This window comes from Crocuta crocuta, unplaced genomic scaffold (assembly GCF_008692635.1).
Source record: "Crocuta crocuta isolate KB4526 unplaced genomic scaffold, BGI_CrCroc_1.0 scaffold224, whole genome shotgun sequence".
NCBI classification, from domain to species: domain Eukaryota; kingdom Metazoa; phylum Chordata; class Mammalia; order Carnivora; family Hyaenidae; genus Crocuta; species Crocuta crocuta.
This window is the reverse complement of record NW_027529545.1, coordinates 2965803-2970550: the sequence shown is the minus strand read 5'-3', so window position 1 is coordinate 2970550 and position 4748 is coordinate 2965803. Positions and strand designations below refer to the sequence as shown.

The window sequence follows — 4748 nt, the reverse complement described above, 5'->3', positions numbered from 1 at the left end:
TGGGTGTGGATTCCTACTACCTTCCTGCCCCCCTCACCCCTGCCAAAGGGAATAGAGGTTCTTCTTCTCAGTCATTCTGAGAAGAAAATCCCAGGGCAGGAAAATAAACCCAGGCTAGGGCTTGAGAAAATCTGGAGGATCTCTTTTTTCTCTAAATTGGCCGGCAATGGGACCCGAATTCCAAGCTCGGGCAACACATGCAGCTGCCTATGTCTTTTTGAGTCACCTCCCCTGCCACGTAAACAACTGCTGGGAATGAGGCAAAGCTTCAGGGTTTGAGTTCGGACTTGTCATCTCTAAAGATACCTACTTTTCCTGGATGTTGTAAGTTACTCTCTGAAGTTTCCTTTTCCTGGAGAGTTCAAGACATGGCTTTTTAAAAGTGCTGTTTCATCGGGGCACCTGGGTGGCTCAGTTGGTCGAGTGTCTGACTTGATTTCGGCTCAAGTCATGATCCCAGGGGTGGGGGATCGAGCCCCGCATTGGGCTCCATGCTGGGTATGGAGCCCGCTTAAGATTCTCTCTCTCCCCCCCCTGCCCCCCTCTGCCCTCCTCCTCCACTTGTGCTCTCTCTCTCCCTCTCTCTAAAATAGAATACAATACAATAAAATAAGAAGAGAAATTACAAAAAAAAGTATGGTTTCATCACAATTTCGATATGGGGAATTTGGAGAGGGACTAATCTTGTTTTGAGTCCACAGAAGGGGTGAATTAATTGCATTATCAAGGGAGGAAAGTGCTCCCCAGCACCATTACCATCCAGAAGAAAGACAAAGAGGCAGGGATCAAAGATGGTGACTGCGGGCACCTGGGTGGCTCAGTCAGTTAAGCGTCTGACTCTTGATTTTGGCTCTGGTCATGATCTCACGGTTTATGGGATCAAATCCCACAATGGGCTCCCCACTGATGGCACTGAGCCTGCTTGGAATTCTCTTTCCCTCTCTCTCTGCCCCTCTCCAGCTCAGACACACACACAGCACACACACACACACACACACACACACACACACACACACACACAGTCTCTCTGTCTCTGTTTCTGTCTGTCTCTCTCTCTCAAAGTAAACAGTTTTGCTGACTTGAGCTCCTGACATAGTTTGGGCATGAGACAGAAGTGTGACTTAATGTCTGTGTCACAGACTGCTAAAGCCTGAGACTTCGGTTAACAATTGTTGGAACATTTTATAACAGTCATGAGAGATTGGAAGAAACAAGGAAAAAGCTGATGGGATAATAGGATGCCATTCTTTAGATGTAAGGTTTGAGCACTAATTTGGTTTGGAAAAGTAAGCATAGCATCCATATTTAATAGTGACAAGACTGAATTTACAGAGAGAAGAATTCAAGAAGATGGTGATTCAGTTCCTCCTAGGGCTTCATGTGAATGACTGGACTTAAGACTTCTAACTCAGAATTTATTCCATAAGCCAATTCCAGGCAGTACATGGTAGGTACTTGTAGTTTTATGCAACGTATTCAGATAGAATCCACTTTTTCTCACGTTTGGTCCTATAATCTTAAATCTAAGATCATCACGAGTTCACTTTCTTGACGAATTTATTTCATAAGAATTAGTAATATTTTAAGCCTAAGTTTTATACTGCCCAGCCTAAATGTCAAGGGTTGACAGTTATGTCATTAGCATTCAAATAGAATTTGCACCAGAGAGGCAGAGTGCCTGGTGGAAAGGTCCAGAATTTGGGTCTCAAATTTTAGCCTTGCCACTTCCTAGTTGCCAAATCTTGAGCAATTTGAATCCCACTGGGTATTTATCTAATCATACGTAAAATGAGGGGTCTGACTAGGTGATCCCTAAGGGTTCTGGCTTAAAAACTCTATGATTCTAGCTTTTGGCTTTCGGCTCAGAGGAGGGGAGGGTGCAACCGCCTTCACCATGCCGCCTAAGTTCGACTCCAATGAGATCAAAGTCGTATCCCTGAGGTGCACCAGTGGCGAAGTTTGTGCCACGTCTGCCCTTGCCCCGAAGTTCGGCCTGCTGGATCTGTCTCCAAAAATGGTTGGTGATGACATCACCGAGGCAACCGGTGATTGGAAGCGTCTGAAGATTACACTGAAACTGATCACTCAGAACAGACAGGCCCAGATTGAAGTGGTACCTTCTGCCTCTGGCCTGATTCTCAAAGCCCGTAAGGAATTGCTGAGAGACAGAAAGAAGCAGGAAAACATTAAGCACAGTGGAAATATCACTCTCGATGAGATTGTCAACATTGCCTGACAGACCCGGCATTAGCCAGGGAGCTCTCTGGAACCATTAAAGAGATTCTGGGGCCCGCCCAGTTTGTGGGCTGCAAGGTTGATGACATCAAGAGTGGTACAGTGCAATGCCTAGCTAGTTAAGAAGTGCAAAGGAAAATATTTCAATAAAGGATCATTTGTAAACCAAACCAAACCAAACCAAACCAACCCAACCCAAACCAGAAAAACTCTATGATTCTATAAAGAAATCATTGCCTTCTTCCAATTTTGTGTATGGCAGCAAAACTGATATAACAACATGGAAAGGGAAGAGCCAAGAAGCAAGATGGTGCCTCTTACCAGTAGAATAGCTAAATATATTTAAATTAAAATAATGGTGAAGAAACAATTTACGTCTATTTAGACTACAAAAAAATCAATAGAAAAGTCAAATTTCATATGCTNCTGTTCCTGAAGTTACTGATAAAATCGTTTTAGAGGACCTTTTGATACACATATCAAGTATCATACACTTATTTTGACTCACTAAACCCTCTACTCTGATTTTCTATTACAGACTTATATTTCTCCAATTCTAAGACAGTATCAATTTTAAGATCCAGTATCAGTTTAATTGAGGAAATATGAAAATTCAAAAGGAGAAAAATCCATATGTATGAAGATATTTATAGCAGAGTTATTCANTAAAATTTTTATGATAAAAATATAAAAGCAGGGAAAAGTGTTTCTAAAATAATGTTATATAATGTATAAAAATGTATAAAATATATAGAATTTGATAGGCATTAGAGACAATATGTCCATATGGATATAAGTTTGAAAGAACTCCAAACAAATGAAAATCATTACGCCGTTGGCATATTGGAATCATGTCTTTCAATGTCCCTCATATATTTCAAAAGCACTTTAATCCCAAATAAAAGTTTCTACAACATTCCTATCTTGATAGCCAATCTCTTTCCTGTTTTACCTTCGGTCTAGTTTTCTACCTGCCTTGGCAGAGTGGGTAATTTAGATACTCAGCTAGGCAGCCAGGAAGGAGGCACGTTGCGATTTTCGGTAATGACATGTAATGTGTTTACACAATCACTTCCTTCATGAGTAAAGAGTATAATTATGTAGCTGCTGAGGAATAAAGCAATCACTCTCATCTCTACCCAAGAACACTGCCCGGACTTGCAGGAACTAAATATTTTTGAGGGAGGGAACGGGGACTGGGGAGAATTCAGCTCCTGATCATGGGGAACAAACCTCAGCATCTCAGGGATGCTGGTACTTTGCTTTCCTCACAGGGGCTATGGCTCTGCCAGAATTTGGATTTCAGTGTAGTCCAATTGGACTCTCTGGTTGAAAACAGGGACAGTCCCAGTGTGCCTGGCTGGCTCAGACAGTAGAGTGTGCCACTCTTGATCTTGGGGTGGTGAGTTCAAGCCCCATGTTGGGTGTAGAAATTACTAAAAATAAAGCTGTAAAACGAAAATAAAACTGTGACAGCCCCGAACAATTTACGTTTTGTTACATTATGGCACGGGACAGATGTGCGTGCATTAATCCCTGAGTTTAGCTATGTGATTTGCCTACGAAAACCAAAACTATGAAAACCCGATACTCAGGTGGGTGAGATATTTGTATTTCAGGAGCAAGGGTTACCTGTCATTTGCTCTACTTTTTCATCTCTGGCTCCATAAACCCACTCCAATGGGATTCTGTCCCAACTATCTCATCGAAATGGCTCTCACAAGAATATTAGTGACATTCTGATCCTGCATTTTTAAAGTGATTTTTAAACGTTTTCTTTTGAAATGATTTCAAATGTACAGAAGGTGCGCAAGAATAGTACCAAACACTGCCGTGCACCATTTACCCAGCTTCACCACCGTTACACTACATTTACTGTCTCCCTCTCCCTCTCTCCCTCCCTCTCTGGCTCTCATCCCCTCCCTCCTTCCTCCCCTTATCCATCAACACTTCGGTAGTTTCCAAGAACAATGCCATTCTCTGATGTAACCACCGTGCAATTCTCAAATTCAGAAAATGTAGCAGTGATATGTATAGAGTCTAGTATGGAGTTCTACTTCTAATTTTCCCAATTGTCAACAATTTTCAATCGAACCAAATTATTTTTATTAGAATATTCTTAGAGAAACATGGGACACCTGGGTGGCTCAGTTGGTTAAATGTCTGACTCTCGATCTGTGCTCAAGTCATGATCTCCTGGTTCCTGAGTTCAAGCCCCACATCAGGCTCTGCGCTGATGGAGCAGAGCCTACTACTTGAGATTCTGTCTCTCCTTCTCTCTGCCCCTCACCTGCTTGGACTCTCTCAAAATAAATTAATTAATTAAGGTAAAATAAAATAAAATAGTTTTAGAGAAACAAAATGGGTGAAACAGTTGAATTTTTAAAAACATTTTTGAGCTTTGAAACCATATTTACAACCATTATTCAGATTTTCTATTTTAATTGTTTTTCACACTCACCATCAGGACTTGTACCACGCACTCCTACTTTGAAAGTCTTTATCTTGATTAA

At 41.6% G+C, this 4748-nt stretch overlaps 1 pseudogene; it reads left to right on the top strand.

Annotated features, from left to right (window-relative positions):
* Positions 1-1894: 1894 nt before the first annotated feature.
* Positions 1895-2236, top strand: LOC144229365 (large ribosomal subunit protein uL11 pseudogene; annotated as a pseudogene).
* The last annotated feature ends 2512 nt before the right edge of the window (positions 2237-4748 follow it).